The sequence below is a fragment of the Lepisma saccharinum genome, chromosome 4 (assembly GCF_977018435.1).
Source record: "Lepisma saccharinum chromosome 4, izLepSacc3.1, whole genome shotgun sequence".
Lineage (NCBI taxonomy): Eukaryota > Metazoa > Arthropoda > Insecta > Zygentoma > Lepismatidae > Lepisma > Lepisma saccharinum.
In genome coordinates, this window is record NC_139232.1 from 16,647,337 (window position 1) to 16,673,573 (window position 26,237).

The 26,237-nt window shown below is 40.3% G+C and overlaps 1 protein-coding gene across 7 annotated transcripts in view; it reads right to left on the reverse strand.

Annotated features, from left to right (window-relative positions):
• Ptpmeg (protein tyrosine phosphatase Meg) overlaps positions 1-26,237 on the reverse strand; it is a 365,178-nt gene that overhangs the window by 174,432 nt on the left and 164,509 nt on the right. The window lies entirely within an intron of this gene.

Genomic DNA, 26,237 nt, shown 5'->3' on the forward strand with positions numbered 1-26,237 from the left:
TAGTCAAGAACTATTATGATCTTAATACAATTTTGTTTGTAATAAGGAGTTTAATTGCGAGTGTAAGTGTAATATATTAACATTAACTGACATCTAAATATATTTTTTTGTGTGTGAGAGTTAGTAAGATTTACGTAAACATATCCTTATCTGATTTCCCACTACCTGAGGGCTTCAAAGTAGGCTGATAAGTCTCATGCTCGCCGTTGAGGAATAAAAGTAAGTTGATCCATTGGGAATAATCCGGGGATCGTAACAAGGTGATGTAGTGGTATTCTCTATCTCGGTCATTTCGGAGGTTATGTGATCAGCACCACGCTCCGGCCGCCTTTAACCCCAGGGTTGCCCCATTGATTTGAGGTTAATTTGTGTTTATCTTCCATTTTTTAAAAGGCAAACCCCTAAACGGTAGTTTCCCTGTCATTCTTTTCTTTCTAACATCATTTTTTTGTCAATTACACTCATTCCTCATTTAGGAGAAACACAAACATCCATGCCTTATCAGAGATTCGAACCCGGGGCCCATGGAGTCCAACATTATTTTTTTAATGAAATCATCGAATTTCCCCAAGTACTTGAGTTCTTAACATATTTGGCTCCTGACCAAAGAGGCCCTACTGCAATATCATACAATCGAAATAATGTTTATGTTCATAATCAGAAGTTAAATTTAATGAACTTTCATGAAACACGTAAGAAATAGCCCAATTCATAAATTCGAGAACTGTACCGAAATTCAAAAGTGGGCATAACTTTTTTTTATGAACTGATATGCACAAATGCATTAAATTTATCTTTATGCACCAAAAAAGCATCGATTGATGCACTAAAGTGTGTTTTTGACTTTGCAAAGAATCAGGTTCAGAATTTGTTCCAATTTTGTGTATCATTTGTAAAGGTAACGCCAAAGTGCATCATCTGATGCAAGTGAGTTTGGCTCTGTATGTCGAGCTTTCTCATTAATGCACTTAAACATTTGGTAACACTGTTAAGCTTTGCTTCCATGTTAATAAAACATTAAAATGCTGACCCAAGGCAAACTTTTATAGTATAAAAAATATACATAAAAACGTAACGTTTCCACCCTCTAACAGGGTTTTCTTGAGACGAATATTCACAATAAATTGATGAAAGATACCTCTCTTCTCCCTCCCTATCCTCCTTGCCTTCTTCGATTCTATGTCGTGTCCAGTTTCTTTTGTGTGCTTGAATATAGCATTTTTCTCCCTGTTTAATCTTACGTCATCCTTATGTTGCTTGAACCTGTCATTCAGTCCCTTTTTTGTTTCCCCTATGTACACACTCTCCCATTCCTTGCACTGAACCTCGTATATTATCCGTTCCTCTTCCTCCTCCCTGCTTTCTTTCTTCTTGTTCGCTATCCTTAAAGTACTATGGCCTCCCTTTCTGTACGTTTTTATGCCCGCCTTTCTAAGTACTTTCCTTATCGTATCTTATTGTGAATATTCGTCTGAAGAAGACCCAGAAACGTTACGTTTTTATGTATATTTTTTATACTTAAAAGTTTTCCTTGGTCAGCATTTTAATGTTTTATTTAAACATTTGGTCTAGCTACAGACTTTATGCACATTTTGGTTTCGATTGATGCATTTACTTTTCTGCACACGTTATAGCTTTCCCTTTAAAGGTGCCGCATCATTTTTTTTCCACCAACGAAAGAAAAATACTCACGTAATTTTGACAATCTTCACCAACAGTCCATGAAAATAGCACCAGCGGAGAACGTTTTCTGACGATATTCGGATCTTCTCTCGGGTCCTCGGAGACCCATTTACTAAAGTAAGTGCGCACGGCCTGAGCATTGCTTCCGAGAGCTGTCCGTCGATTATTCCAGTGTAAACACGAATTTCCACGAAACTCAATATTGCTCGGCGCTTATTTAGTTTTCCCTCCTTCTCACCGACCGCCGCATGTTCCCAGCGGGGGCAGATGTGGAAGAGGAGATGAAAACGCTATCTGCACCCGGGAACTGCGCGTTTGCGTCACTGATGGCGGCAAGCTGTTGTGCAGGTATCTTCATTGGAAGTGCCTTTCCTAGTATTACAGCTGCCGCCGCTGCGGTATATCTGCGTGTTGATGCACCAATGGCTTTCAACGGTCGCATTCATCCCTTGATGGTCGCAATTACTAGATACGGATGTCGAAAGAAGGCCGCGTGAGATAGACATAAATACTGAAATAGTCTTGCCATAAAATGTTAATTCCTAAACGTTCCTGGGGTGTAAGGGGTGATGCTTCCCCCCTTTGTCAACCACACTTCCACGTATTACACCCTGGACGATTGCAATTTGCAGGAATCTAGGACAATTGCGATGAAGTCAAAATCACGGACAATTGCGATAATTTTGACGGTGAACGTCATTTTACAAATTAATGATAGTAGGACAATTACGACGATCAGGACCTAACCTAACCTAACCAAAGGCACCACAGAACTAATAATGCTGTAGAAGGTTGGAACAACAAAATAAATAGGTGGCTTGGAACACTGCATCCAAAAATTCATGATGTTCTGGCCTGCCTCAAGAGCCAAGCAGAAGACATCAACATCAAGTACATGCGGATGGAACTTAATCTAGAAGGTCAGAAAAGGAAGAAGCTTTACATTAAAATCGACCAGAGAGTTGGGAAGTGTATTCGCACATATGAGGGAACGGGGTCACTTCAAAATGTGCCTGTTGGCTCTAGCCCATGTTCAAAGACTTCATTCAACTAAATTCCCAGCCGAAAATATCAATACTTCACATAATTCTCTTGTAAGAGGTATTGTACGGGGTGTCAAGTCACCCTGCAATTTGATTGAAAGTTTAAAATGTCATCGCAAATGTCCACCCACCCTTTCACTTCTAACTGTTCATCGCAACTGTCCGCCATCGCAATTGTCCGGATACCAATTTGCAGACTAACGAGGCTCTGACGTCAGGATCTACGTCCAGTATAATCTTCGTAGGACTCTGTGGGTGTTGTCCTGTGTTTTGTCCTTGTTTGTGCCGAGTGTCCCTTTACAGCCTCAGCTTTTAACTGAAGTCAGAATATTTTAGTCTGTGACAATACATTTGTGATTTTAGTTATATTTTAGGTAAGGTAAAGGTCTGGATCCTGATTCATGTGACGGGTGCAAAATAGCCTAAGTGGTGACGCAACCCAAAATTTTCAATTCAATCACTCAATCTTAAACGTTCCAGACCTCCGTGGGGGGGAGTGGTTAGCACGACGCGCTACGACCCCAGGGATTCCGGATTCGAATCTTTTCATAGGTGTTCTTTCTGAGCGTCCTTTCATCAATTGTATCATATCATCACTCATCCTCATGGCTGCGATTAGTTAAAAGTGACAGAAAAGCGACGCTAAATAATAAAAATGAAATCACATAAAACTTAAAGTTCCACTTGTGCTTTGTCGCAGCCGTGACGTCCTCTAAATTCAACCTGATATTCTAAATTTCTGAGACAGAGACTTCAATTTCCCTCCAGAATATTGGAGAAGTAAAGATGATACCGATTGAACGTAGACTTGATTTACACGAATTAGTAATAAAACCTTTTTAGGGTTGTCTTTGCAATTATGTAAAATTCGACTCAATAAATGCAGTAGTTTCAGAAATATGGTTTCATTTTTCACTAGTTCTTTCCCGAACAGCCTTCATTTATTTATTATTGAGATAATTTCAGATACAGTACAGATGGTCATTTTACACTCAAATTGTCAACAATGAGAAAAAAATTACAAAATAACACAAAAAAAATATTATCAAAAGTAAGTCAAGATGGTACTATTACACATTATATTATTTACATACATATTTCCTGGTGAAAGACCGAAAAGCGTACTCTGTATGGCATATGTCAACACTTGATGGGAGGTCATTATATTGGGTGGCAAGTCTGTAGGGAAGAGATCGTTTTTTGAATTTCAAGTCTAGCTCTTTCTGTGGGTTACGTGTTGTGCGCATAGGCACTCGAAAGTGGTCATATTATGTGTTATCGAACTAGATACCCCAACAACAACAACAACAACTAATGCAATCATATGAATCCAAACACTGTATTTGTAGTAAAATGTAAATTCCTTCGTGTATGCCGTATTTCCGCATTGGATGCAGCGATGTACACATTTCAATTCAATTACCAGAGAGAATATGAAGGTTAAGCACCTAATGGGAAAACCATTAAGGCATGGTGTGCGAAGTTTTTGGCTTCATTTGTACACTTACAAGGTACAAATTGTTCAACAATTGAAGCCAAATGATAAGCCACAACGACAGAAATGCTGGATAGTATGGACAGGGATCCTCAACTTCTTGGAAACGTGTTGTTTTCAGACGAGGCCACATTTCATCTGTTAGGGTTGTGCTTCACCTCCATATTCTCTCCGGTAATTTCTTTGCACTGTAATGATTGATTTGGTCTCTGCATATCAGAATACAGATCGTACGCGCTGCTGCGGTGTCGCCATTGTGTTTTATGCGATTGTGGCACTGCATAGTGAGAGAACGGTGAACTTTGCGGTCATGCAATAAAATTCTTCGAGTTTCTCTTTCGTCTAGTACGTATAACACTCGCATTTAGGGTTACCAGACGTCCGGATTTTCCCCGCATGTCCTACATTTTAGCCTTATGTCCGGCGTCCGGGAGGAATTTGAAAAATATCATAAATGTCCTACATTTTGAGCGTCACATAATATTAATTAGGAAATTAGGTAACAGAAGAAAATCATGCAAGTTACAAGTCTATGGACTGCGCTTCCAAACTCAATGGTGAAATTTATTTTGATTCAGTCATTGAACAAAAAGAAAAAAGTTTGTCCTGCTATTAAACAAACGGGAAAACGGAAGCACTCACTGAACAAAGTTTTGGGACCACTATCTGATAACGTCACTGTTCAATGCCTGAGCAGAATTTCTTGCCTTAGGGTTTATACTGATGAAACAAGGTGTTGCCCATTCTTATTCAATATAATTTGATTGTAAAGCAGGGGTATAGAGAACAAAGTTATTCAGGGTGTCTGCCAGTCAAGAAAGTAATGGAAGTCAAGAAAAAGTACAGAAATCAACATGTAGGTCAAGAAGTCAATAAAAAGGCAATAAATTATTCTTGTGGTCAAGAATTTTTGCTATCATAATGACCGATTGGTTGATTTAGTTTATTTTACTCCACTTTCTTCTGTCCCTTTGGTTAATCGCGAAGATGAGAATGAATGGTGGTAAGATAAGATGGATGAAGGGACAGTCACAAACATATAGGGACAACAGACACAAATCCCACATAAGATTATACTGGATCAGTCCAGACGCCAAAGCCTCGCTTGTCTGCCAAACACAGTTCAGGATGCATTAATACGAGAAAGCAGATCTAATCATCTTCTTAAATTCAGCTTCAGTTTTCATCTTAACTGGCCCTTTGGTACGGGTTTTCATTAAATAAATATTTATTTTCTTAATTACTAATTTCCAACTTTACCTAAGTAGGGGTTGAATAAATAAACGTTAAGAAAGGCGGAAAAGAGGTCTAGAAAAGTCCAGAGAAAGTCAAGAATTCTAGATGTGTTACTTTGGTAGACACCCTGTTATTGAACTAAAAACTACCCAAGAAGAAACTTCTCAAACCATTTTAAATTACGGTAATTGCTGAATATTTGTTTGCCATTACAGGTCATAATTAAAATGTTCAGAGAGTACTTTCATTACCATCAGCACAACAGACTCACGAGAGAAATTATTTCTTCATAAAGTCTGTAAAATGTTTGTTTGGTACTGGTCCCTATAATTTCAAAGAGTTTGACTGTCCACTCTAACATAAATATAGTTTGACTAAACCTAAAAATTGTCTCCTCTGAGAAGTACCACTTAAATCATGTAGTCAGAGGTGGATTGATTAGTATGATTGCAAGTGTTGAAATTTTGCATTTAAACATTCATTAAGATTTTTTTTTAAACTGAAAAGTGTCACTCTTCAACTACTTTCATTAGAAATATGTATTATTTATTGAGAATGTTTTGTTTCCTACATTTTGACTTAATGTCCTACATTTTGGGACAGCATGTCCTATATTTCCCTTACAGCGAGCGATCTGGTAACCCTACTCGCATTCATTATGTTTCATAACCTTTTAGCAATGAAGAATTGAAATGTGGGAGGTTTGAACGGAAAACGCTGTAAAACCAGTCCAAGGGAGATGCTGTTATAAATAAGTCACCCGTGTGTTGCATTGAAGCACGCCAACACATTCATTTCATCAGCAAGTGGCCAGCGTCAAATTTCTCATCTACTAATTTATCCACACAGAGCGAGTTTTTCATGTTCGACGACAAGCATTATGGAATTTCAGATTAATTTTCTCAACGCCTGCGATGCCCGCCGTCGTTTATTTCTACGCTTCGTTAACGCTCGTAATTAATCTGAAGCTTTAGGATTTCAATTTTAAAAAAATAAAAGAGTTCCGGATTTTCCATCTCGCTTTGGCGGGGAGCGTGTTCAATACTCGTGCGTCACTACGTTTCCGGTTGACACATTTCTACGCAAACATGTTCTAGTGTAATCTATCACCTCAAGTTTGATTAGCCGAAAGTGGCAGAAAAGATAAGAAAAGCAATTGGTTGATTGATTTAGTTCATTTTACGTCGCATTTCTGCCACATTTCGCTAATCGCGAAGATGAGGATGAATGATGACATGATGAAATTGATGAGGGGACACTCACAAAGAAAACGCCGCCGCCAAGGGTCCCGGGTTCGAATCACGGACTGGGCACGACCCAGTCAGGGCCCGGGATTCCTGGCGACGGAGTAGCGCGCTGTGCTAACCCCCCCATCTCAGAGATCGGCTCAAGTGAAGCAATTCAATCAATCAGTTGAAGTTGCACCGACGAAGATAATGACGATCAGATTAAATCAGGGTGGATAAATATCATGATTTTAATTTAAAAAATCATTTTGATAATTTTTTTTTATTTAAATCGATTTTAAAAAAATAAACACGCATAAAATTGTATGTATGTTTTTTGGCACCATACATTAAGATACGTTTCTTTTTTTTATATATATAGAAAGGCTCTTTTCTGATAAGCGGCCCTGTAAAAATAAACAAAAAAAATATCTGTAAATACCCATTTTTCTGTTTCTGATACCGTACATATGAACCTACAATGGAAATGTTTGTTGAGTGTCTTAATAAATCTATAATAATTTCAGTAACTTTTCTTCCAGTGAAAAATCTTAATGTACTACATAATAATAATAATAGTTTATTTTAAGTGTTGAGCACAGTATGAAACCTAATACAGCACTAAGTCAAATACAAAAGTACAAAGTTACACGAATAAAATACATAAGCTGCAGAATAACATAACATAACAAGTTAGCATATTTACACTTCAAGTTACAGTTTTCAATGAGATCTATTATATCTCTGATACTAATAATTGTTTATTGTCATATAATATTGTGCAATTAACTGTGTATTGGTCTAATAATAATAATGATCATATTTATTGAAGTGATGATAACGATTAAACAACCACTATGTTATACAAAATTAAAAAATTGAATACATAATTATAAAATAAAACAGTGGATCCTACAATTTTATACATCAACATAATTATAATATATATAATATTTTATAGTGTTCGCAGCAAAATTTTGGCATTTCTTCTTATAATAGTTTGCAAAATATCAGCTGCCATGTTGATTTACAGTTTAATGATAACGATACTATTTACGGTATAACAAGATTAGTATCTTGTATATTATTCTACACAAAAGTTTGTTATTATTACCTATAAAAATTATTCAATTTTAAATCAAGAAAAATTTAAGTGTGTTTACATTTCCTTTCGTATGAGCTGCACCCCATCAGTACATATATTTTATTTTATTTCCTTTCTTAGAGTCAAATAAACACCATTAAATGATTATGAAATTAATGTACTTTCACCAACAGTGATTCCGATATCTACAAAATCCTTATGTACATAATTCTACATATTTTTAATCAACTGATTTAAATCTTGCACCTTGGATTAAATTAATGAAGGAACAATGAAACAACCATGCCCACGGCAGGATTCGAACAGCGACCTTACCATGAGCGTCAGTCGGAACTTAACGTGCTTGGCCACCGAGGCGGCAGTGGTGATATTGGTATATGTTTGTGTGTTCAAAATACAACAATGAATTGCTAAAGCTTTAACCGTTGTCACGGGCTGCTAATTTAATAATAACTAATTAATTAACTCAACTGACTCAACTGAGCTGAGCTTAGCACCGCAACAACGAAGAATCGCTCGCCTCACCTGCTGGGCGAATTAAACATTACATGAAATATAATACGGTCAGGATAAGTGCCTAACAGTCGGAGTTACCAAGAATAAACCTAGGAGGATTTGATTTTAAATACCTGAAATGACGTTACATAATACTACGGTGTTTCTGAATATACACATATATTAAAGCACAGATAAATACACATTACATCTTGCCCTCTTTCACTCGATCTCACATTCATACTCTCATTCCATGGCATATGGCGACAATATGACAATTACAAAGGTTAGATTAATTACTACTTTGACCATACTCCTGTTATGTCTGGCTACATTGCCTTTTACAATTTACCGTTTAGGATTTCAAGCATAAAGTGAATAATTGTTCCTTGTGCGAACCCCTTCTATCTTTTCTGAAGGTATAAATATATTGAATGAACTATTCTTTGCTGTTAACATAAACTCTCATCTTTAACATTTGATTACTCCGCCGGAAAACAGATGTCTAGGGATGCCATAGCACTGATTTAAGTTATGCAATGATTTGATTCACGCAGATTCGCGGTAGATAGTCGTCATCTTTCTCACACACGCACATGGTTGGATCTTACCTTAGCTGCATTCCCTCTGACCTGGGTTGGGTGAAAGTGGTCCTACAGTTCTGGAAGGCCTTCACACTCCCGTGTTGCACTTCACGGTTATCCAGGTTTCACTCGTTCACTTCGCAGGGACGTCCAGGACGGTACACGTACACTGTCGACTCCATACGACAACTTGCGCAATAATAGGTCAGTTCTTCGCGGTCACTCGTAAGTACAGATACGCGACTTGGGCGATGAGACGAACATACGCGATGAGCCATTCGCGGTTTCACATGGATATCAAATGTTATTAACTTTCACTACTTAGGACGTTGTTTCGGACGATTGACACGGGTGGACGTGTCTGGCGTTATTCTCACATAACCACACGTATGTGCACGGATGCGTTGACGGCGAGGGGGAGAAGGATCCCCTGGTTCTATATTCTGCTCTACTCCATGGCTCTGAAACACTCACTCGAGGAAAACAAATCCAGACCTCGAGTCTGCTTGCAACTCGCAGCTCGGTCGCACGTAGCTCACACTCTGGTGGCGTTTGTAGGCAAAACTGTGCAAAACTGTTTCAAATCTTCCCTTTTATTCCAGATTTGAACGTAGCGACGCGCTACCCTCTATGATCAGGTGCTTGTTTATTGTTTCTGGTGCTTTGACCGTTGTCCTCCTATCCTGGTCAATGCTCACTCCGGTCCTTAACCTTTGGTAGCAGCCCCTCGCGCAGAGATTAGGCTAACTCTTCCTCCATTGTAGTCAGTCACGAAAAGCAAAGGCATCTCAGTAGGGTAGCTTCTCCCTTTCAATTCAGCGATGAATCTTTAATAATTCATAACTCCCGTAGTTCTGTTCTGATTAGGCTCAAATCTTGGAATCAGTACTTTCATGATGTGTTCTTCCGCTGGTTGAAATCTCATCAAATTCGGTCCATTGGTTTAGAAGTTGCATTTTTCTTGATATTCCCATAAGAATGCATGTAAATCCGAATTCGGGCGAAAAACGGTGGTTGAGCAAGCTAGTGTCGGCTAAGGCAGTTCGCTAGACACCTGTATTCGCGACGGATATTAATAATACCAATTGCAATTAATTCCTACTAACGGGCAATTAGATTAATTACTTGTCACTCAATATTTGACCGTTATAACATTCCCCTCCTTTTAATTATGAATTTTTTTCAGAATGAACTTGCGAATGACAGGAAAAAATTCATACCACATATTAATGATATTTGTTAGTGATCGCACACTTAGGCGTCTGAATAGGGACTCGAACCCTGGACTGTATAACGTTTAACTCAACATTAGAATGAAGTTATACTTTCTGCAATTGTACTATAATTATGATAATATAAACAAATATGATAACGTATACAAGAATACAATATAAAGTACCTTTTAACATGGAAATCTCAACGTATATTACCACCTATATACTAACTTTGGATACACCCTGTAGTTTTATACATAATAAATGTATACTGAATAATAAGCTAAATAAGATATAAGTAAATATTTGATTTGCAATTTGTTCCCTCTCACACATATGTTTGCATACTTCTTGCATTAATTATAAGAAAGGTCTACATTTTTTGCCTTTTAATATCAAAAAAAAATAATCTCTAATTTTCCTATTGTTTACTTTACAATCGGGGTGGCTCTAGTGCAATATTTTCTTCAGTGTCTCCTTTGACATGAGCCGGACTGACAAAGGAGTCTTCTAGTCTCCCGTCGGGCCTTGAATATCGGTTGTCTGCTCCAGACATCGCTGTTCTTGCCTCAGTCTACTTCGTCCAGGTTAGTAATCTGGGGAGAGTGAGTCCAAGTTACGGCTAGTAGACGGTCTATTCCAATCGAGTAAATTAGCAGTAGTCTGTGGGGATACGACTGTTCTAACCGCATTCACAGCACGATTCCTCTCAACTTGACTCGGGTTGTTTTGACCCCGGCAGTGTTGCCATCTCGCGTTTTCTCCATCTCTATCATCTCTGAAGTGTTGTTGTTGTGGGCGGTGATTGCTGTACTGGCCTCGCCGGGGATAAGCTTCTCTATTGTTCCTCCCAGAGTTCTGTCTCCGACTATTGTTTGTCGCCAAGTTTACTTTCGGGAATCCCCCTTGCCTTCCTTCATCAAAATCTCCAAACTTTCTTCTCTGATTCTTGTTTCCCCAGGATGCTCGTTTCTCTTGCTCCAGCGCGTCCAAATCGCAAAGAATCATCGACATCGTGTCCAGGTTGGAAAGTGCGTCTCCGGTTAGCTGACGTTGCACATAATGCGGAAACATTGCGCGTATTGCGGCTAACATTTCAACTGGCTCAATTCCGGGCTTCAGGGCGTGGAAATCACTCACTCGCTGCCAAAAGAACTGTTTATAGGTGATTTTCTGGCTCTCATCAAACCTGCGATTTCTAAGCAAAGTGATTTTGCGTTCTACTAGCTGGCGACCTTGAAATTGTTGCAGAAATGCTTGTTCAAACTCTTCAAAGCTATTAAATAGTGGATTCCGCTGCTCTAGCCAGATCCTTGCACTCCCTTTGAGTAATTTTTGCATTAGCCTCAAGCAGTCTGGGCTATCGACACCGTACAACAAACAATCTCTCTTGAAGTCCCCTATGAAGATTGACGGTAAAGTCTCGTCGTGATCGGGGTTGTACGTTTGAAAATTATCCATGCCGACTTTTGAGAAGATTCCGCGAGTATTCGACTCCGGGTTGGACACACTGCGTGTCTCCTGCTGGGCGAAAGCGTTCAAGCTCGGCGAGCTCCCGCTCCGGCCGATGACGTCACGCGCTGCTTGGCGATCCAAGGAAGTTGGTGCTGATTGACAGGTCAGCTGGTTGGTCACGTCTGCTGCGACGAGCAAAGGAGTTGGGTTCACATCCCTGGACGTTGCCTCCAATCGGCGAATCTCTTCGTCCTCGTTTCTTCTCCGTTGCGTGATTTGGAAATCCTTCAATTCACGTGTCTCCGCTTCCAGTCGTTCTAATCGGCTGGTTATGCCCGTCTGATTCTCGGTCGTTCTTGCGTCCAGCGTTCCAATAGTTTCTTGAACCTGACGTAACTCTACACGCAGATCTTTCTCCATTGTGACTACATTAATGTTTGTCTCTTCATGTCTCCTTTCGCATTCCTTCTCCGACTGAAGTACTTTCTCCTTCATTCGGTCATTTTCGGATAGCAGTACTTGGAAACGGCGGTCCCATCTTTCTTCCCACTCTTTTCTTCTTCTTTCTTCCATTTCTTCCTTCTGTTCTCGGCGTTCTTCCTTCCTTTCTTCCTGCTCTCTCCTTTCGGCAGCCTCTATCTTCCGCCTTTCTTCTTCTTCTCTCTTCCTCTTCTGATCTCTTTCTTCATCTCTGGCTTGGATATAGCTGATTAGCTGAGAGAACATGGCCTGCACGTCCATCTTCTCTGGAACTGGCAACCCTGTTACCGACTGATCTTTCCCTAGATCCTTATCAACGTGGCCGGCTGACGAAGCGCCTGCATCTGTAGAATTCTCAGCCCCTGGGCGGTCCATTGTATTGTTCGTTAACCTCTGGCGGAGACGAGTAGTTCTTTGCATGCTAATCTTCTTCTTCTTCTTCTTCTCGTGGCTGGCTATCGCCGAAGGAAAAAGATATCGAAATTCTTTTCCTGGTTTCAGGTTTCAGATCCCGGGGATCGCACCCCTCACCTGCTTCCGTGTCATAACGCGTGTCCTTTTGTCCTTTATCGTCCGAAGTTAATAACGCCCATTGTTAATAAAATAATAAAATCCTCTAATAATTCTGCTATGGAAAAATGCTATAGTCGCGACAAAGTATTTTCACTATTACACCATAAAAAACACACAAATGGTTCTAGCTACACTTCGATTGCATATTCAGTTAATTAAAATCACCGTACAAATTACACATTCTTACTTTAAATGAAAACGTCTTGATAGATTCTTATCAGGATTTTCAGTTACAGGTTGCAATTATTTAACTTTCAACAAAAAAAATCTTAGTTCCCCCTTAGGGTTAAATTCTGGTACCCTGTCGTAGACATTCGTAGGCTGAAAACTCTCTTTAACAACAAGTATTAAATCCCCTTGGGTAATAGACATAACTGATTGTTAACCATTACAATCAAACTTAATAAAATTCACATTGAGTAGATAAGCAACTAATTAGAATACTCGTGACCTCCAGGTTCCTTACTAGCCTGCCTGTAACATCGTTCTACGAGCCTAATTCCTATTTGCTTCCTATTTGCCTACTCTTCTATTTGCCTATTCGTCGATTATTTGGGCCTACTCTTTACACCCTTACTTGTCTATTCACATACTCGTCGATTATTCGGCGTACTTTTTTACTTGCCTACTTATTTTATTTGCCTACTCGTCGCTTGTTCGGGCAACTTTTTATATGCCTACATATTTATTTGCCTACTCGTCGAGTGTTCGGGCAACATTTTACTTGTCTACTTTTTTGCCTACTCGTCGAATGTTCGGGCGCCATATTTTGTCACGGGCTGCTAATTTAATAATAACTAATTAATTAACTCAACTGACTCAACTGAGCTGAGCTTAGCACCGCAACAACGAAGAATCGCTCGCCTCACCTGCTGGGCGAATTAAACATTACATGAAATATAATACGGTCAGGATAAGTGCCTAACAGTCGGAGTTACCAAGAATAAACCTAGGAGGATTTGATTTTAAATACCTGAAATGACGTTACATAATACTACGGTGTTTCTGAATATACACATATATTAAAGCACAGATAAATACACATTACATCTTGCCCTCTTTCACTCGATCTCACATTCATACTCTCATTCCATGGCATATGGCGACAATATGACAATTACAAAGGTTAGATTAATTACTACTTTGACCATACTCCTGTTATGTCTGGCTACATTGCCTTTTACAATTTACCGTTTAGGATTTCAAGCATAAAGTGAATAATTGTTCCTTGTGCGAACCCCTTCTATCTTTTCTGAAGGTATAAATATATTGAATGAACTATTCTTTGCTGTTAACATAAACTCTCATCTTTAACATTTGATTACTCCGCCGGAAAACAGATGTCTAGGGATGCCATAGCACTGATTTAAGTTATGCAATGATTTGATTCACGCAGATTCGCGGTAGATAGTCGTCATCTTTCTCACACACGCACATGGTTGGATCTTACCTTAGCTGCATTCCCTCTGACCTGGGTTGGGTGAAAGTGGTCCTACAGTTCTGGAAGGCCTTCACACTCCCGTGTTGCACTTCACGGTTATCCAGGTTTCACTCGTTCACTTCGCAGGGACGTCCAGGACGGTACACGTACACTGTCGACTCCATACGACAACTTGCGCAATAATAGGTCAGTTCTTCGCGGTCACTCGTAAGTACAGATACGCGACTTGGGCGATGAGACGAACATACGCGATGAGCCATTCGCGGTTTCACATGGATATCAAATGTTATTAACTTTCACTACTTAGGACGTTGTTTCGGACGATTGACACGGGTGGACGTGTCTGGCGTTATTCTCACATAACCACACGTATGTGCACGGATGCGTTGACGGCGAGGGGGAGAAGGATCCCCTGGTTCTATATTCTGCTCTACTCCATGGCTCTGAAACACTCACTCGAGGAAAACAAATCCAGACCTCGAGTCTGCTTGCAACTCGCAGCTCGGTCGCACGTAGCTCACACTCTGGTGGCGTTTGTAGGCAAAACTGTGCAAAACTGTTTCAAATCTTCCCTTTTATTCCAGATTTGAACGTAGCGACGCGCTACCCTCTATGATCAGGTGCTTGTTTATTGTTTCTGGTGCTTTGACCGTTGTCCTCCTATCCTGGTCAATGCTCACTCCGGTCCTTAACCTTTGGTAGCAGCCCCTCGCGCAGAGATTAGGCTAACTCTTCCTCCATTGTAGTCAGTCACGAAAAGCAAAGGCATCTCAGTAGGGTAGCTTCTCCCTTTCAATTCAGCGATGAATCTTTAATAATTCATAACTCCCGTAGTTCTGTTCTGATTAGGCTCAAATCTTGGAATCAGTACTTTCATGATGTGTTCTTCCGCTGGTTGAAATCTCATCAAATTCGGTCCATTGGTTTAGAAGTTGCATTTTTCTTGATATTCCCATAAGAATGCATGTAAATCCGAATTCGGGCGAAAAACGGTGGTTGAGCAAGCTAGTGTCGGCTAAGGCAGTTCGCTAGACACCTGTATTCGCGACGGATATTAATAATACCAATTGCAATTAATTCCTACTAACGGGCAATTAGATTAATTACTTGTCACTCAATATTTGACCGTTATACCGTTGATATGGATGTTTAACAAGCCACCTTCTAACTGTAATATGTCGTGGCTTTCGACACACATTATGCACGAATTTCGAGGCGCCCGAGTGGAAAATGGCTGAGCTAAATCTGTCCCCACTTGACACCGTTTAACTGGATGATTTAACATGCGGAGGGTCAGCGTTCATCCTTTGCACGGCGATCTCAGTGTGCGGCTGCAATCCCGAGAAGTTATTTTTCAAGCAATGCTTAGGAAATATAACACACGATTGCTGTGATTGAATGCTCCGGCTAGCATCCAGGTTAATTTCAAAGCTTGCTAATCCTCTTAAGGCAAAGGTGTGCACGCATGCCATGAAGTGGAGGAATGGAACTCCATATATTCTTGATCTCAGCCATAGTTGGGATGATGTGGTCAGCATCACGCCCGGCCGCTGTTTTTCCCCCTTGTTACCCCCCCCCCTCCCCGCACGGTTGCCCACAGGTACCCATCGATACGAGGCTGGGCGGGCCTCAGAACTGTGCAGGAACAGGGAAATGACTGGAAAAACCACTTGCCCCGGGTAGCCAGATGCTCTACGAATTGAGCAACAGCGGCTCATTACGACTAAAAAATACCTGCTTTTCTGCCGATAGATTAACCGTGAACATTTATGATTACTGTGAATATTTGTATAAACTCAAACGCAAAATATACCGTACATGCCAATGTGGAATAACAATAATTGATAACTGAAATTTTCGAAATATGCCTTGAAATGTATTACACACTATTAACTAAAAAAGCGATCATGATTCTCAGCTCTTTGGGGCATGTAAAATATCGAAACAACTAGAATACCTTTGCACTATATCAATAAGCGCGCACACAAGCTTGCACACACAAAGACATGTGTACAGTACAAATTGTCACACGAGAATTTACAAGACCCGTAAAGTGAAATTTTACTCACTGACTATCTTTTGGTAAGTCAAGGGTTGCGGATCCTGGCTCCACGTCATTTACGCCTATGCTATCGTGGGGCATTCATAAAGGCACATTTTTTTCGAGTTCTAAGAAATGATTCAAGTCAAGAATCGAAAAATGCGAGGGATGATAGAAAAAAAAATATCAAGCCTGTAAATTCCAGTATGCATGTATTAGACGAATACAAACGGACTCACGTGAAAGAATACTTCATACACTACTTCTCAACATAGTCTCTCCCCAGATCAGGCATTTAACCCAGCACTTCACGAGGTTCATTGTGCCTGTCTTATAGAAGTCGGGATCCTGTTGTCAGAGCCAAGCCCTACATCGTGCTACACATTATCATCAGAGTGAAACCGGCGTCATTGCAGCGCCTATGAACAGCGATTCGGAAAAAGATGTCCGAACTTCTCACCACAGAAGTCGTTCTGCTTCATGACAATGCGACTCCACACACGGCTCACAACACACGTGTACTGTATAGGCTTTGTATTCGTTTTTTCCGATCATCCCTCGTATAACAATTCACTTTTCGAGAAGAGAAATTTTTAAAGGAAAATTAGGCCTAAATATCGAAGCACCGAACTGTTTTTGAGAAGTTGGAAATGCCTACATTGGAAACTGTGCTTCTATGTGTAAGCAATGTTAATGTACTTATTTCATTGTTAAATTATAATTTGTGTTCAATTTGACTGACCGATGTGCTTTGTTTCCCGTTGCTTTTCTGCCAATTCTGAGAGTGACGAGTAATTCATTCACAGTTTGTACAACGCAGTAGGTAGTAACATTCATCTTACTCCCTGTAGAAACCATTGACCTGTGAAGTGTTTGAAAAAGCAAAGGTGGAAACAGAGAGTTGGTTTGAGAGAGAGAGACGACGGTGCGAGTCAGAAGTGCCAGGGTGGAGAACAGGAATCTTGAGATAAAGAGAAAGCAATGATCTGCAAGAGAGAGATAATAAACATTTCGGTTCCTAATCCTTCACTTAGAGCTGATGGGATGACTCACTTCACCGCCACATAATCCTGGCGGCGCCGCGCTCAAAAGGAAAATCAATGAATGTTGCTTCAGCAGCCAGTATTCGAATTAAAGTACTAGCTTCTTATGGAGGAGCAGAATGTAAACGTTTTGATTAACTCAACAGTGTGGTCAAAAATTGTCGCTGTTTCGAATAGTCAACAATGCATTAACATTTGCGTGTTGCTAATTTTACACACAAAACTAAATGCATCCATAGCCCCGTCTAGCTGCATTTTTTGACCCTGCACCCACGTGTCTATTTAGTTACAAAGAGCAAGACAAGTCATCTACTTCTACACACAGAGAACTTGACTGATTAATTGATTTACTTTATTTTACTTCATTGTAGTGTTGAAATTAAGACTAAAGAAAGAAAAAGCACAGCTCACTTTCATGTTTGCTACAGAAAATAGTGTTCTTGTGGATGTTAAATCATGAAGTAGATTATGAATATCTAATAAACATAACTATAAATAAATAACAAGTCGATCAAACGAAATGATCCTCCCCCATTTTTGTTTGAAGATGTGGTAGCTTAACTATAAAATTTTGCCCCCAGCGCGCCATGAATCCCCCCTGTGGGCAGAAAATTATCCGCATATTTGAAATCCGGATAGAAGATTATCCGTACGGATAAAAGTTTATCCGGATTTAGTTATCCCTAGTAGTTACCACCTTCCTGCGCATGTACACACGAAAAACTGACATTTTAAGTCAGTGCAAACATCATGTATTAAAAACTTAGATCGTTGTAAGTTTTGAAACTTCCTGTTCTCCGGTGCAATTCTCACCTGCCTTGGGTGACGATAAGACACAATAGATAAGAGGAGGCCTTCTTATCTTCTGTGTCGTGGTGGAAGGAGTGCAAAGGACAGGTGGTCGTTCTCTTCTTGCGATAACTTCAGCATAGAATCACAAAATTTTCCCAGGCTGCAAAGCAGCACCTTTGAATCTGTATGTTAACAATTTAAGCAACTCTTATTATTTATTATTGGTACATGGGAGGTAAGACGAAACGAGACTTTGCAGTTTCTCGTCTTGTCTCGAGTGTGATGAGGAATGGCTTGTCTAAATTTATAAACAGCGATCTCGTTCTCGTTTCGAGTCTCGAAGCATGAATTACAGTAAAACCTCGTTAATCCGGACTAATAAGGGGATAAGTTGAACGGTTTAACGAAAGTCACGCGCGTTTCAATTGTTGGCATCTCGGCCAGTGGAAAACAATGCCTTGTGTTTTCTTTCAGTTTTAGTGTTGGATGATTTCAGGCGCGATGAGTTTCGCTTGTATGTGTTCCTGTGCTACGACTGATTGGATAATTGTAAAATACTAGCAGTTTTCGTTGAGTAAACCTTACGAATTTCAAAAACGTAATTTAAAACAAATCAAATTATAGACATTCAAACAAAAATCAATTATTGTGTGGTTATCCAAACTATATTTGTGTTGTGTGTTGGTTGGGTTGTGATGAACAATTATTTTGGGGGGATGCAGTAATCCGAATTATTCTAATATTCAGATTATCCGAATGTGTGCGTTATCCGGACACTATTATCGCTTATCCGTTTTAAGGGGTATCTACATATTCATTTATTTGTCATGTTCGTATTTCACTGTACGGAATTTCTACAAATCCTTTATGAAATCCGCACTATCCAGATATCCGAATTATCCTGACATCGGAATTTTTCGAAGATTCAGATATCCTCCGATAATTTGAAATCCGGATATCCGTTTGTGGCCATCCCTAGTAACTACGAGATGGTAGATTTTCGCATTTTAAAATTGAAGTTGGGCATTTTGTAGTATTTTGAACACTACAATTTTTTTTCTAGATGAACAATCGGATGGTCAAAAAATGCGTGTAGACTGGTAGATTTTCTATATTATCCACTTTCAATTCTTGAAAATATCGAAAGCAAATATGTACATGAAAATAAATTTATGGGCACTAACAAATTGTGTAAGCTGCTATCGACCATAAATCATTTTATTTTGTCATTTGAACACACTCCTTAAAAGATTAAAACAAATTATTTTAAACTATGGCCTATTTCCACCCAATGACATTTGTACTAGATTTAAGGCATCAAAATTGAAGATTGTATGTGCACTTAATGCTATGTGAACACGCTCATTGAAATTACAAGGGTGGGAAGGTAGAGGTCGAAGGTCCTTGAATCATTGTACTTCTTTTTATTATACTACAAGCAGTGATGTGCGTCTACGCGTAAACAACGATAGTCTACATTCTACACGTAGACTATTTTATACACTTAAATTACGTAATCTATGTAACCAACATGGCGAAAGATGATAACTTAGCAACGGGCGCAGTGGAATTAGAAGAAACTTATACTGCGTATCAGTTGCTGATGTGTGAGGAGAACTTTTCGTACCCTTTCTTCCAAATTCTAACAATTTCTCACCTATGAAGAAACCTAATATAGGAAATATTTTAGTGTTTTATGGGTAAAAGACCACTTTTGCCTCACGACTGCCATCTGTTGTTGTTTTTTGCATACTATTTATCTTCTTCCTTAGTTGATAATAGAAGAGAAGAGAAATTTTGTTGTAAATAGAATTCTTTTCATTTCGTTAGGAACCAATACAGTTGAAAATATCACTTTCCTTTCATGAAACCCTTGAAAATTAATTTTAATGCACTTTAGATTGTCTACGTAGTCTATGTAAACCACAACCCAATGTAATGTGCGCGTAGATTACGTGTAGACAACGCATGTAGACGTGAACTTATAGTCTACGGCACATCACTGGCTACAAGGGTGCCCACAGGGGATACTCATGACGCGCCTGCGTCATGGAATTTATTTGGGGGGGGTAAAATTTTATAGTTAAGCTACCAATTCTGTATATCTCCACAGAAAAAATAGGGGGGTTCGTTTTGTTTGATTAACTTGTTATTTATTTTTAGTTATTATGTGCAGTTCTTTTTACCTACCTGTAGCTGATCGCGGCGATAGGTTGAAACGAAACACAGCTTCTTATGCCTTTAAAATCGGTTTGGAAAAGTGTGGGAGGTCATTAATGTCAGGTTAGTCAAGGAGACAAACTGTCTGCTTGCCCAGTTATTGTCCAGTTTTAGACCTTTCCAAATTTGCAGGTTGCTTTGCAAAATTCTGATCTCCATACCAGTGGCAAGTTGTTCTGCAGAACGCACAATGAGTGTCATAAGAATACTACGTTCGTGTATGGCTGATGAGTGGTTAATACCTACCTTAATTCCTTCCTGTGAGTCCGATGTTTTATAAGTGGTTCAAAAAGAGGAAATTATCAATAAATTTGCTGCAACAACTTTGCAACGTCAAAAATTATTATCACTGCTAATTCAATTAATGTCAAACTAAATATACATGTAGATGTTTTTGTTGTAAACAATACTTAAAGTAAGCATACATTACTTAAATATGTCTGTATTATATTGTTCCGCAAATTTTGTGACCAAATGAAGTTGAGTAAATAATTCGGCACAAAGGGGGGGGCGGGGAAATGTTCTGCTTTTTGGGGGGGAGTGCGTCATAGGCCTTGGGGAGGATGGGTACCCCTGTCGTGCCATATAATACAGTAAGAGCAAATGCGCGAATACGTTTGGCAACCGTGTATTATCATCATCCCGACTGGCCGAATGCGAAACTATACTGAGTCTATCTTCGAAGAAATGTGACCATGTATGACAATATTGATTCAAGAATTCGATAAACAACGTAAATTCCATCCAGTGCACACAATCTAATAAGCTCTGGCTTGATGTGTGTGTTATTGCGTGCTTACAGCAAACTTTGTGGTGGATTTGTGCAATCGAATTCCATCCTAATTAGATATTCGCCACCATCGGTGCTACAATTACCGGTTAATTTCATTTCACATGATACGCTCACGCTTGTCGGCCGAGCTTATATGTTGACTTGTATCCAGTAACCCTATTATGGCACGACACATGAAACTGTTTATTTGGACGTTCGAGGTTCGCTCGCAGTAAACAAATGCTATGAATCAGAGATGATTCCAACGACAGAATGTATGCAGAGTCACGGGCACTTCTGGTTTGTACGACTCTTATTTGAAAGTCAATGGAAGCCAGAAATGGCCGTGACTGTACAAGTCTAGTAAATAGTTTTAGTATCAAAGTTCAGGTGTTGAATTTCATTGCAAGTTCATACAAGGCGCATTTCAAAACTAAGTCAAGATTCGTTATTAAAAAATGACAAAAACAAGTGTAACAAAAGTAAAATAGTGGTCACAAACACATGCATGAAAGCGATTTCTTACGAATATCTAGACGACAACGAAAGCAAACCACACGAAGTTTCAGATCAATGCTCTAAAACAGTGGTTCTCAAACTGTGGTACGCGTAACCCCAGGGGTACATGAACGACTTGAAGAGGATACGCCATCAGCTCAGAAGAGAAATGTCAAGAATACCCACGCGGCAGACTTCATAACAGGAAAATAAAGCTGACTGTGTCACTGACACTCTTATCTTTGTTTCATATGTTTTGAAATAAAATACTCGAAATCTCTACCCATTTCATTCTTCAACTCAAAACTCCACAAACATTTGTTACAGTGTAAAAACGTCACGACAAGTACCGAAATAAACTAAATTTGAAAGTTTCAAATGAACAAACAGACATTAAGAAACTGTTGTCAGGCTATGCAGGCACATCCTTCTCACTGGAAACTCTGAGGGTTTACAATTAAAACTTCAAAATTGTGCTTGATAGTTTCATTACAAGCTTATTTTTGTTCTTTACGTTTTTCAATAACTATGGAAAAAATATATGAAAACTAAAGTTGTGTTTTTCACATTTGAATTTTTGTAACTAATCATAAAGATTGTAAACTTAGGAACGCCCAATAAAATAACAAACGTAGGATTCTAATAATTATTTGTTCACCATCTTTCCACATACAGCCCGAATGCCATTTTGCTCTATTGCAGTATACGCCTCCAACACATCAAAATCGCCCCACCAGTCAGCCAGCAAAAAGAATTCCCCAAAACCCACTATTCGGAGAAAACCTATGGTTACGACTAAACACTACGTTAGCAAAGCGAGATACGACGCCATGTGTACCCGAGTTCGAATCCCGGCCTGGACGCACTCATTCTCATCGTCGCGAATAGCCAAAAGTGGCAGAAAATCAATGTGTTTTTTTTTCAGGTTTTTTTCTAGGTTAAAATGAATTATATTAATTTCCAAGGGAGACGACTGACATATTGGACCCCTTCCCCCCTCGCGACGTCCAAAGGTTCAGGTAAATTCACAGTTTTACAGAGGATTTTTCCCTTTGATGGCATGATACAGTGTCGCAGTGTCGTGGCAGCACAGAGCCAGCGACCGAGTCTCGTAGATAAGCCGCAACAAAGGGCAACGAAGAAAAGGCTAATTCACAGCCACATTAACTCGGTAAGGGATCTGTGACATGAAACACGCTCTGCGGATCATCACAAAGAGACGAATCGCGGAGAGAGAAAAGAGCAGTCTCCGTAACACAAACACACATTTGCATGATAATCAACTCTTGCAGGATGAGATCCTTTTCACCAGTTCACACAGTCCTCAGAAGTTTCTTCTGTGACTTGTACTTCAAGCTAGCTAACTCTCTCTCTCTCTCTCTCTCTCTCTCTCTCTCTCTCTCTCTCTCTCTCTCTCACTCACTATCTGTGTGTGTTTTGAATCTCTCTTGTAGCTCTTCTATATTTCTATTTCCCTATGTTTCTCTCTCTCTCTCTCTCTCTCGCTCAATCTCTATGCGTGTATGTGCATGTGTGAACCTCTCTATCTAATTCACTCTATTTCTATCTTCCTCTCTCTCTATCCCTGGGCGTGTGGGTTGAATCTGTTGCTCTATCTTTATGTCTATATCCCTATCTTCCTCTCTCTGCGTGCGTGTGTGTTCGTGTGATGATTCTCTCTCGTCTCCCCCTCTCCAGCTTGCTCTCTGTGAATGAATCTGCAAAGCATTAGTTATCTTCAGTTAACCCCGGGTGCGCTGGGAATAAACGGAAACACGTGACACAAATTCAATGCCTGCTGCAGACAGGGGCCAGATGCTCTCGCCAAGCGGAGTCGGAGTTTGCCAAAAACTCAACAGTGCAATCCGTTCATTTCACTTTGCAAGACTGTGAAGCCTTCATCCTTTTTCTATTTTTTTCTTTTTGTTGAACGTCTCACTCAGAGATGTCTGCTTCCGGCGACAAAGTTGGAAAGAGGCGGTTGAAAGGAGCGAAAGACAAAGTAGGCGGGAAACGTACGCCCTTTCAAGCACAAAATTCGAATGAGACACAATTGAAGGACATACAGGAGATGGACAAAAATATGGAAACACCTGCAGAGATGCACATTACCTTTATTAATATCGAGTAGGACCACCTTTGGCACGCAGAACGGCCCGTAGTCGACGTGGAATGGACAAATACAGGTCGCGTATGGTTGTCAAAGGGATGTTGTACCAATCTGCCTCCAAAGCAGCTGCAAGTTGTTGTAGAGTCGATGGTGGTGGGTAGCGGGCTCGCACCTTGATCTCCAAAACCGACCACAGGGGCTCAATAATATTGAGGTCTGGCGATTGTGAAGGCCATGGCAGATGTGACACTTCATCTTCGTGCTCATCAAAAAAGTCCTGCACGATGTGAGCTGTATGAACAGGGGCTCTGTCATCTTGAAACACGGCATCACCATCTGGGAACAAAGTTTGTACCATGGGATGCAGTTGGTCACTCAAAATGGTTACGTAGTCCCTGGCAGTGACATGTCCATGCAGGGTGAATACCAGGAGATGGCTGCCCAAATCATCACTGAACCACAGCCAAGCTTCACTCTCGGTAACAGACAGTCTGTTTCGTACGCTTGTGCTGGCGTTCTCCGTACGTATACCGCGTTTGTTAGAACCTGTCCCGTTTCCCGCGCCAGCGATCGCTCGACAGTTTCGGTGCCAATGAGAAACAAGGAAAAAATCGTCTGCTGGGCAGCGAGGAGCGAATGGAAGCCAGAAGAGAGGCGCTTACGTAGACGCTATTGCGACGTTGCGTATTTTAATTGGCTGCCTGGCTTTGACTTTCCCCAGCACGAAGAAAAGCCAGCGATCAGCTAGCGCGGGAACCGGGACAGGTTGTAACAAACGCGGTTATACACTCGGCCAACAGTTGGAAACAATGAAAAGGATGAGTAATTCCGACCAGATTACAGTCTTCCACTGTTCCATTGTCCATTTTTTATGGGTGTTGCACCACTGTCTCCGTCTAGCAGCATCGTCAACAGTCACGAGTGGTTTGTGAATTGCAGATCTGCCTGCTTGTGGAGTTCTCTTCTGACTGTTTTGACGCTAACAGGGTTTGTAAGCACTGTATTCAGCTCAGCAGTGACTTTTGGAGCCGTGGTGATCTTCTGCTTGGTCACAATCGTACCCAATGTGCGTCTGTCTCAGTCACGCAACACACACTTGCGTCCACGCTGGTGCTTCGCTGATGCGGTTTTTCCGGAAGTCTCGTAGGCAGTCATGATCTTCGAGACTGTGCCTCTTGATACACCAAACATTTCCGCTACTTTCGTCACGGAAAATCCCACCATAGGCGCACCCACAATTTGCCCTCTTTGAAACTCTGTCAGCTCACACATGATTCACGATAACCTGCACGGACCGGTCGCTGAACTGTAACTGGCCCATCTGTCAGGTTGGCCAGGGTGTATACCTCGCAGGATGTGCCAGTGACCACAGCGCCACCTACCACTCAGACGCAAATCGTGTTTGAAATGGCTACCTCTTTTATACCAGATGTTTCCATATTTTTGTCCATCCCCTGTATAAAACTAACCAAATTTCCAAATATTTCTTTTAGGTGGTCTCTTCAATTTCCTCTCTCTAGTTCTATCTTTCTTACTCTCTTTTTCCTTTCTCTATCTCTCCTTCTTGCTCCCCTTCTTCCTTTCCCTGTTTTTCATCTGTTTCTAATTCCCCCTCTCTCAATTTCTCTCTCTCTCTCTCTCTCTCTCTCTCTCTCTCTCTCTCTCTCTCTCTCTCTCTCTCATTATATCTGTGGTGTTCCAGATACAGCGTTTTTCCATTTCTCTTCCTCACTTTCTCGCCATTTTCGTTTCTCATCTTTTTTTGTTATGCACGCTATCACTTATTTTGGATCCAGTTACACTTTTTTCCTCTCTCCATCACTTTTTCTCGCTCTCTCCCCACTTTTTATTTTCTGTTCGTTTTCTTTATCTTTTTCCATGTCTTTCTCTTACCTACTCCCACCCCCTCTCTCTCGGCCTCTCCCTTTTGTTCCTCTTCTTTCATTACATGCAATCCACCTCTTTCTATCACTCACTCTCTGTAATTATTTCTGACTCTCAAATTCCATGTTTCATTCTTATCTATCGTTTTTGTGATCTGCCTTTGGTTCGGTGGTCATAACTACAACTCCCTCTCTCTCTCTCTCTCTCTCTCTCTCTCTCTTTCTTCTTCTATCTTTGTTCCAGTTATTCTCTTTTTCATCCTTTCTCTTCATTCTTTCTACTCCCAGAGTAATGCGTTTATTTCTGTTACTACTACTTCTCTCTCTCTCTCTCTCTCTCTCTCTCTCTCTCTCTCTCTCTCTCTCTCTCTCTCTCTCTGCCTCTCCCTCTCCTGTCCTGCGATTTTTTAGCAATAGAATTTAGAATTATAATTAATATGTATTGGAAAAACTCACTTGAAAATTTCAGATTCATTTCCAGAATAATCAAGTCAGACTTGAATGACAACTGCTCCCGTGTCTCGAGCAGTTGGAAGTCTCGTCTCGTCTTGATTTTGCAGGTCTGTTGTCTCGTTCACTGCCTTGTCTCGCCTTTTAAAAGCTGTCTCGGTTCTGATCTCGCATCGGAATCAACCCCAAACATAATTCCAAGATCCCCCTAGCTGTAACAATTGCCATCATGCCAGAAAAAAAATGATGGATTACAACTTTCCGCAGGAAATCCCATAACATAACTGATATTTCTTCTCACAATTAGCTCGTAAAGAGTTTGACTAGAATGAAGGAATCATCTCAGCCACGTCTCTCAAACCGACAGAGGAAAAAAGTATATTTTCGAGCATCACGCC